Source organism: Calidris pugnax, unplaced genomic scaffold (assembly GCF_001431845.1).
Source record: "Calidris pugnax isolate Ruff unplaced genomic scaffold, ASM143184v1 scaffold418, whole genome shotgun sequence".
NCBI classification, from domain to species: Eukaryota; Metazoa; Chordata; class Aves; order Charadriiformes; family Scolopacidae; genus Calidris; species Calidris pugnax.
Genome location: NW_015091199.1, coordinates 38 through 9,723, shown reverse-complemented (window position 1 = coordinate 9,723; position 9,686 = coordinate 38). Strand labels below are relative to the sequence as shown.

The window sequence follows — 9,686 nt, the reverse complement described above, 5'->3', positions numbered from 1 at the left end:
TGGCTGAGGTGTAGAGTGCAGAACTGTGGCATCTGTCAAGTAGCGGGTGTTTGGGCTGTTTGTTGTCTGTTTGGAGGATGGCTTTTCCACTGTCTTGACGTGAGGTTATTGTTTAGAGAATGTCCTTAATTTTTGGGTCTCCCTCCTCCTTTCCTTGTGACAGAGGTCTCTAAGGGAGCACTGTGCTCTCTCCAGCTGTCCTGGTTTGAGGAAAAACAGAACCAACCAAAATTAGTCATTTTACTTTTTAACTCAGCCTCTTCTAACTCTCTGAAATTAACAGTGTATTGTGGAGGGAACTGTTCATTCTCAGGGTGATCAGACCTGTGTTTATAGTCAATGCCAAGGAATGGTGTGCAGAGAGGCTCTTGCTTATACGTATTGTTGTAAGAGCCAAGGTCATCTACTTTCTTTATTTGCCAGGCTGGAGGGTCGGAAAGAGAAAAGTGTGGAGGGGTCCCACCCGCAGGGAGGGGTGGACAGGAGAGGTGACCCAAAAACAGATCAAGAGGGGTTTTCCATCCCCTCTGCCATGCTCTGTCTAAAAGCTAAGGGATCAGAGGTTCAGCCCTCTTTCTGTAATGGCTGCTGTCCGAGGAGGACTCTTTCTGTTTGTCTGCCTTTGATCCCAATCTCTGAGTTCCTAACTCCAGATCCTGAATCCAATTCCCATTCCTGGCTGAGTCCAGTTTGGGACTTTCCCGGTGACTGTTGTTGATGTCCTCCTGGGAGCCTGGTATGGTTTTGTATATATTATATCTATTTCTATTGTTTCCTTTTCATTGTATTATTAATATTTCATTAAAGCAGTTTTGTTCCCTCTAAACTCCTAAATCACTTCATCTTTCGTCCTCGTCTCCTTGGAGGAAGAGGTAGGAGGAGAGCATCTGTTTCCTGTCATGAGACAATTTGGTCTAAACAACAATACCAGCGTTTTCAAGGCTTTTCCAGAACGTAAGTAATTTATTTTTTTTCCTGTGCAACTTCCCCAGGAATCTCTGATAATGTTAACTGAAAATGTTCCTTAAAATCAATTCTCCCTTCCTGAAAAAGTTTTTGATTTTGATGAACGAACTGGTGATTGTACAGGTGAGTTGCTCAACAGGATGAGTACTTCTGTTCCGGTTTAGTCAGGCTATTTTCATGTTGGACTGACCCGTGTTGCCTGCATTGTTATTAATGCCTGTCGGTCTGGAGCAGCAAAGCACCACTGCCTGCTCTCATTTTCCTGCTGCTTCCAGACACAGCTTGAGCAAGTGGCAGCAAGGACCGAGGGAGGAGGGACCCTAATGGATTTCACTGAGTGGATGTGTTGGGTGATGAGGGGATGTTGTGAGTGAAAATGTTGTGATGTTACTTTGGTTGCTTTTGTTTGGCTGTGTGGCAGGTGGCTCATGCTGATGAAGGAGAGGTGTTCTGTGGGACCACAATGCATTTCTTTGAGTGGCTGTGTCAGGCGTCAGTGGGGATGTGCTCAGTAAAAATGCCATGTGTTATCCTCATGTTCTTTGTTAGGCTGTTAGGGTTGAGCATGCTATTCTGAGGGGACTGATCCCCCTGTTTCCCGAGGCTGTTGGTGTGTTGTTCTGTCAGTGCATTCCTGCCTGAAAGGGAAAGGAAGAGCTTTTTTTCCAGCGTGCAGGTGGAAAAATGAGGCTGGAAAAATCAAAGTATAGAAAGAGTGGTCGGGAGCTGTGTCATATGATTCGTTGTGTTATTTGCTGGGTTCCTTGAGATGGCTGGTATGCCGAAGAGTGTGTTCTTCTTCCAGAAGATAAGGGGAGCTGCAGATTCATATAGAGGAGAAGGATGGAAGGTGATATGGAAGAGGAATGAGAGCTCTTGCCAAAGGGCATGTCCGTGGTTAGTGGCGACCACGGTGTAGACATTTTAAAAAACTTTGAAAATGGAAAAAGAACAGAAGATACAAGGAGGGAAGGAGAAGAGTAAGGGAAGCAAGGCTCAGGCGGGTCAGAAAACCAAAAAAAAAAAAAACTGAAACGGGAATATGAGAGAGGAAGGAAGATGAAAAGGCAAAAGGGAAGGAAGGAATCTATGCAAGTAAGAACCAAGCAAAGAAGAAACAGAAAGGCAAAAAGAAGGAAGATACAGGAAAGAAGGAAGAGATGACGGAGATTACCAGGATGCATTGACATTACATTGACAGGATGAATGGAGTGGAGCACCTCAGCATTCTTAGTTCTCGGGTACGCCTTGTAAGTCTTGTTGAAAAGTGGTGAAGAGAAGGAATGAGAGCTCTTGTCTGAAGAGATGTCCATGGTGTAATGCGAGTTGGTGCAGACCTTTGTTAAACATTTTGGTTAAGGAGAGGAAGAAGGGAAGAGAGAACGTCTCGACTGTTTTTGTATAAACAGAAAAGATAAGGACGCAGAGATAAGGCCAGGCAGGGAAAGAGGGAAAGAGTGTAGGAAAGAGAAGACAGAAGAAAGTAGAAGGAGGAAAAGAAAGGACAGGATAAAAAGGGAGAAAGACACAGAGAGGAGGAAAGAGTGACAGAAGGGGAGGAATAAGACAAGGAGGGAATGTACGGAATGAAAAGGAAAGAAAGCAAGAAAAAAAAAAAAAAAAAAAGAGAAAGGAATGAAAGAAGATAGGATTGAGGAGAGCAGCGTGACGTCAATACCCCTGGCCTCTGAAGGGTCTTGGTCCCTAACAGCCCCCGTCTTGATTAGAGTACCGCCCTCTGGCGCTGATGGCCCGTAATTAGCGCTGATGGTTCGGTCTTTGACGGTCTCCGCCGCGGCGCCGGAGGCGACTGGGGAACTTAGAGTGGGGTAAAGAAGAGATAATGATGAAAAGAGAAGAGAAAGTGAAGGTGAGGATATCGTACAGCAGAGGAAGAACGAAAAGGAAATGAAGAGAAGAGCAGACACAAAAGGAGAAATGGGGAAAAAGAAGAGTAGAAAGTAGTGAAAGCGGGGGAAAAAGAGGGACTTGCAAAGGAAGAAAAAGAGAACGGAAGATTGAGAGATAACTGAAAGAAGAAAGAGAAGAAAGAAAGAGAAAGGAAGAACAAGGAAGACGGAGAGAAAGGGATCTATGGAAGCAAAGAGTAAGCAAACAAACGGAAAAAAATATAGGGAAAGCGAGAAAGAGGGTAAGAAGACAAAGAGAGGAGAAGAGGAGGAAGAGTCGAGGAAGGAGTGGAGTAGCCCGGGTCCGGAGGCAGAGCGGCTCCTGGGGAAGGTGTGAGGCGTCGTCGGAGCACACGGTGTCGCTGCAGGCTCAGAAACGGCGGCGGAGCGGCGAGGCGGCTCCGCCCCGGTGCGGCGGAGAGCCCGGCTGTGAGCGCGGGGGGGCGGCGCGGGGCGGGCAGGAGAGCCGGTGCGTCCGTGCGGCGGCGGCGGGGAGCCGTGCGGGGCCCGGGCGGGTGCCGGCGGCGGCGGCGGCGGGTGCAGCGGGGAGGATGGTCGTGAGTTGGGGTGTGGTGTTGCGGGCGGTGGTGTTGGTGGAGGCGGCGTGTTCGTTGGTGGTTGGTCAGGTGCGGTACTCGGTGCCGGAGGAAGCCAAGGCCGGGACGGTGGTGGGCCGTCTGGCGCAGGACCTGGGCCTGGAGGCGGTGGATGGGGAGGGTGGTCGGCTGCGCCTGGTGTCGCCGGGCCGCGGGTGGAGCGTGGAGGTGAGCGGGGCGAGCGGGGCGCTGGTGGTGAGCTCGCGGCTGGACCGGGAGGAGCTGTGCGGGAAGAGCGCGCCGTGCGCCCTGCGGCTGGAGGTGCTGGTGGAGCGGCCGCTGCGCGTCTTCCACGTGGAGCTGGAGGTGACCGACATCAACGACAACGCCCCGGTCTTCCCCGCCGCCCGAAAAAACCTCAGCATCGCGGAATCGTCTCTGCCGGGTTCTCGTTTCCCGCTGGAGGGCGCGTCGGATGCAGATGTGGGCGCCAACGCGCAGCTCTCCTACACACTCAGCCCCAGCGAGCACTTCTCTCTGGATATACAAAAATCGAATGAGCGAAATATAGAACTGGATCTTGTTTTAACGAATCCGCTGGACCGCGAGACGTTGCCTTTGCACCGGTTGGTTTTGACGGCGAGTGACGGGGGCCGTCCGTCGCTGACGGGCACGATGGAGCTGGTGATCTCGGTGCCGGACGCCAACGACAACGCGCCCCAGTTCAACCAGTCGGTGTATAAAGTGCAGTTGCCGGAGAACGCTGCGGAGGGGACGCTGGTGGTGCGTGTGAACGCCACGGATGCGGACGAGGGAATAAACAGTGAGGTGACCTACACAGCAACTAACTTCTTTCCGCCGAGTGGAAAAGACGTGATCACTGTGAATCCGCAGACGGGGGAGATCCGTCTCACGGGCGCCCTGGACTTTGAAGAAGTCAGTATATTTGATTTCCGTATTGAAGCGAGAGACAAAGGGACGCCCTCACTCTCCGGTCACTGCAAGGTGGTGTTGGAGGTGCTGGACGTGAACGACAACGCGCCGGAGGTGTGGGTGACGTCGCTGTCGGTGCCGGTGCCGGAGGACGCGTCGTTGGGGACGGTGGTGGCGCTGCTGAGCGTGTCGGACGGCGACTCGGGGGCGAACGGTCGGGTGCGGTGCGCGGTGTGGCCGGCGTCGCCGTTCGGTCTGGTGTCGAGGTTCGCGGGGTCGTACTCGCTGGTGCTGCGGGAGGCGCTGGACCGGGAGCGGGTGTCGGAGTACGAGGTGGAGGTGCGCGCGGAGGACGGCGGGTCGCCGCCGCTGCGCGCCAGGCGCGGGGTGCGCGTGCCGGTGTCGGACGTGAACGACAACGCGCCGTCGTTCCTGCAGGCCGTGTACACGGTGCTGGCGCGGGAGAACAACGCGGCGGGCGCGGAGCTGGGGCGCGTGTGGGCGCGGGACCCGGACGAGGCGGGCAACGGTCGCGTGAGCTACTCGCTGTGGGAGGGCGGCGTCGGGGGCGCGTCGGCGTCGTCGGGGTGGCGCGCGGCGTCGAGCTACGTGTCGGTGGAGGCGGAGAGCGGTCGGGTGTGGGCGCTGCAGCCGCTGGACTACGAGGAGGTGCAGGTGCTGCAGTTCGAGGTGCGTGCGGTGGACGCGGGGGATCCGCCGCTGAGCGGCAACGCCACGGTGCAGGTGTTCGTGGTGGACGAGAACGACAACGCGCCGGCGCTGCTGCCGTCGTCGGTGGGCGGTGGCTGGGGCGGCTCGTCGTCGGTGGAGGCGGAGGCGGTGGAGGCGGGGTCGCTGTGGGCGTGGGCGTCGTGGGGCGCGCCGGCGGGTCAGGTGGTGGCGAAGATCCGTGCGGTGGACGCGGACTCGGGCTACAACGCGTGGCTGCGGTACGAGTTGTGGGAGCCGCGTGGGAAGGGCCCGTTCCGCGTGGGTCTGTACAGCGGCGAGGTGACGACGTCGCGGGCGCTGGAGGAGGCGGACGGTCCGCGTCAGAGGCTGGTGATCGTGGTGCGGGACCACGGGGAGCCGTCGCGCTCGGCCACGGCCACGCTGAGCGTGTCGCTGGTGGAGGGCGGCGAGGCAGCGGCGGCGGCGTCGGGGGGCTCTTCGTCGTCGTCGTCGTCGTCGTCTGGTCTGCGTCCGTGGTCGGGGTCGGAGGGCGTTGGGTCGTCGTCGGGAGCGTCGTCGACGAACGTGTGGCTGGTGGTGGCGATCTGCGCGGTGTCGAGCGTGTTCCTGCTGGCGGTGGTGCTGTACGGGGCGTCGCGGTGGGCGCCGCGGGCGGCCGTGCTGTCGGGGGCCGGTCCGGCGACGCTGGTGTGCGCCAGCGAAGTGGGGAGCTGGTCGTACTCGCAGCGCCAGAGCCGGAGCCTGTGCGTGGCGGAGGGCGCGGGCAAGAGCGACCTGATGGTTTTCAGCCCCAACTTCCCGCCGCCGCCCGGCCCCGCGGCGAAGGAGACGCAGCCGGAGCCGCCCGCTCTGCTGGACACGGTCAGTGCCCGCCCGTTATCGCCTCTCGCCCCTTCCCCCGACCCCTCCTCCCTCCTCCTCGCCCTCGTGTGCCTTGTGTCCCCGGGCAGTCGCTGTTGGGAGTCGGGCTGCGTGGGCGGGTCGGGCGGTGGGTGGGTGGGAGTTTGTCGGGTGCTTAAGGATGTGAATGGCACCTTTGCATCTGCCTTTGTGTCCTTGCCGAAGTCCCCCGCCTCCTGCTTAGCGGGATAAGATATAAATGTTTGACCCACCCCGCAGCAGGCAGGGTCCACAGCTGAGAGTTGCTGCTGTGGGTGTGAGTTGTGTTTCTGTAGAGTAAAATCACTGCCGATTGCCATGGGAGGTGCCGAGCTGTCAGCTTTCAGACGCCCTGGCTTTGCTCGGTGTGGCATTCCGGCCGGAGCTTGCTTACGGTTTGAAGACACGCAGTGTGTGGTGATGACGTTGTTCCAGGCACTCTTTATTGCCGTATGACTTTTGACTGCTGACCTTGCTGGTATTACCTGTGGTTGTTTTTCTCTGTCGTCCTCTTCTTTCATTCTGCTCAGTAATAGACTTCTGGACAATTGTGACTTCTCAGGGATTTTCTCTTCCTGTGCTGCAATTTCTCCATTTTGTTTGACCCACCGGGATCGTTATGAACGTTGGGAAGTCGTTTTGGGCTTTTCCAGTGTTCTTTTTCCAAATCTGTTGTAGCCCTAGTTCACGTTATGTCTAGACAAGGGAGTATGACCCAAGGTGTTTGAAAACGGGACATTTCTTTTCCTTCTCCCTCTCCCCTACCCGGTTTCTGAACTCGTGTTCCTGGCTGGACTGTTGGCTTGATGTGCACTGACCTGTTTTCATGTTCTTTCAGTATTTCAATAGTCACATTGTTCTTACAAACTCGTTGGAAATTCTCTTGTCAACCACAAACTCCCCCTCTCAACCAAATCATGCTACACAGTAGATATCATCTGCTGGATTGGTGTTATGGTCAACGTGTGGGTTGGTGTCTCTCTGAGCATGAAATCAGTGTCCATTGCCATTAGAGTGGTCCTGACGTGACCTCTGGAAAGAGTGTTGTTCTCAGGTCTGTAACATTTGCAGCTGAGAGAGTTGAAGCGTTGCTCAACTGGAGAGGTCAGTAGCAGAGGGTCTGCTGACACCATGTATAGGATACACCTGTATGTTTCTTAGGGTGCTCTCATTGAAGGGAAGGGTAAGCACAAGTCAGATCGAGCACTGAGGTGGGAAAGGGAATTGTGGCATGTCCCAGAGGTGAACGTGGCAGTGGCATGAAGTAGGGCCAGGGCATTTTTTGATACACAACGTAACAGAGGGAAAGACTTGTGTGTGGGAACTGGAAATCCTTGGGAAGCCAATGGGCCATGTCATACCACAAGAATGGGAGATGATGTGCTTGTGTTGAGAACACATGTCCCATAGCGGGGAATGGAGGATGCCCAGAGGAAAGCATGAGGCAGAATAGGCACAGAGTGTTCTTGCCCATGATCTTATTTAGGCTCCCAAGTGCCTGGATGTGGAGGCCTTCCCAATGCTGAGATAGAACATGATATTGAAATGCTCACAATGTCTTTTGTGTTTCTGAATATCTCCCTCCAGAGACAGTCCCTTGTGCTGCTGATGGCCTGATGTAGGAAATGTGTAAGATGGGGTGACATGCAGACTGCGGATACTCTGTGATGCACCTTTTCCCTTTTGTTTTGGGAAAGGTGTAGTGGGTGTGTTGCACTTCAGTCTGCTGTCCCTGTCTAGTGGTGGGCATCTGTAGTAGCTTTCACTGCTGTGGATGTTGCCATGGTCAGAGGAGCAATGAAAATGCTCCTGCTCAGGAGAGATTTGAAGGCGATGTGAGGACATAGGTGTAATCTTTGTGCACTCGGCTTCCCCTACCTTTCAACTTGCACAGTCGGCCTCAGTACAGATGCTGTGTCCACTTGTCTTACTTTACTCACTTGGTTGCATGCACATCCATGCAAACCCTGCAGAGCAGCCCAACCCTCTTTTTCTACGTTACGAATTCTCCTACCAAGTTATATAGTTAAGTGCACTTATGCTTTGGCCTTTGGTGTGTGATTCTCTCGAAGAATGAACTCTGTGCAGAGTAGGACCCGAGCTGTCACAGCTCCAATCACAGCATCCTTAAGACCTCTTAATGTGCAGCTCTGTGGTGTTTCCACCTGAGATTGCTGAAAAGGCAAAAGGATTCAGGGTGTAGGTAAGGCAGCAGGGAAGAGCCTGCCAGACACTGTGTGTACACGTCTTGCAAGTGTTGTTCTCTTTGGTATTACTCTTTTTGAAGATAATTGCCATATGTGTCTTTAATCACTTGTTTTCAATGTGGAATGTTGTTGGTTACACAGAAGCTTTTTGAAATTTGGATGATGCTGCCATCTTTCTCTGAATCATTCTTCATTGCCTCTCAGGAACTAGTCTCTCTAGTGAGGGGAAGAAGTGGTCTGTTTATTCAAGATGTCGGCAAACCTGACATTTCAATACAGCAGAATGGGTTTTCTTTTCTTTCACCAAAAGCAGCCGCAGTTTTCCTTAGTAGAGATGATGTGTCCTGTTGTTATGCTTTAGTCGTTCAGGTGGGTGCACGCACACAGCAAAACCTGCAGAACAGCCCAGCTCTGGCTTTGTCTGGTACAAATTCTCCCACCCAGTTGACACTATGGTGTGGGTTCTGCATTTGATGTGGTTTTCTCAAAGAATAAAATCTGTGTGGAGAGGAGTCAGAGCTGTCAAGCTGTAGTCACAGAACCTTTAAGTTCTAGTGCAGAGCTCTGGAGTTTCCATTGGAGGCTGTTTGAATAGTCACAAAGCTTTCTGGGTGACGTTCAGACATCTGGGAAGAGTCTGTCAGACACTGTGATGTTTTGCAGCCCTCCGTATGTTCTTTGTGCTGTTGTTTGTGAGGGAAGGTGAGGATGTGCAAAGGCCTGGGTCATGTTGAGAGTGGGGTTTAGAATGGGAGTATGTTATGAGCTGGAGCAGTACCTGGGTACTGGGACAATAATCTCGTGTGTGGCTGAGGTAGGACTGAGCATGTCTTGTGGGGAGTGTGTCCTTGAGTGGGGAAAGGTCTTGCCTGAGGGAAATGGAGATGCTGGGTTAGAACATGGTGTGTCTCACTGGGGAAGAGCTGTAGAATGTCCCCTTAGCTGGAGATGCCATTTCCCCAGGTGTGAGATAGAGGATGCCAGTAGAAGACCTCAAGGAGAGGCCCTGCAGACAGTGGTACTTCCCTGGGATACTCTCTGGTCCTCCAGAATTTCTGCATATCCTCACGCCCTGTTGTTCTCTTCTTGGTTGGGATGGGAATACCCTGCGCTGGGTTAAAAACTGGTGGAGGGCAGGGCCCAGAGCGTGGTGGTGAATGGAGTTAAATCCCATTGGCATCCAGTCATGAGTGGTGTTCCACAGGGCTCGGTACTGGGGCCAGTTCTCTTTAGCATTTTTATCAATGATCTGGACGAGGGAATCGAGTGCACCCTCAGTAAGTTCGCAGACGACACTAAGTTGGGTGGCAGTGTCGACCTGGTGGAGGGTAGAAAGGCTCTGCAGAGAGATCTGGACAGGTTGGATTGATGGGCCGAGGCCAATGGGATGAGGTTCAACAAGGCCAAATGCTGGGTCCTCCATGTGGGTCACAACAACCCCAGGCAGCGCTACAGGCTGGGGGCAGAGTGTCTGGAGAGCTGCCTGGCAGAAAAGGATCTGGGGGTGTTGGTCGACTGTCGGCTGAACATGAGCCAGCAGTGTGCCCAGCATCCTGGCCTGT

The 9,686-nt window shown here is 54.0% G+C and overlaps 1 pseudogene; it reads left to right on the top strand.

The window, feature by feature from the left end:
* Positions 1–3,350: 3,350 nt before the first annotated feature.
* On the top strand, positions 3,351–7,366 carry LOC106898409 (annotated as a pseudogene).
* The last annotated feature ends 2,320 nt before the right edge of the window (positions 7,367–9,686 follow it).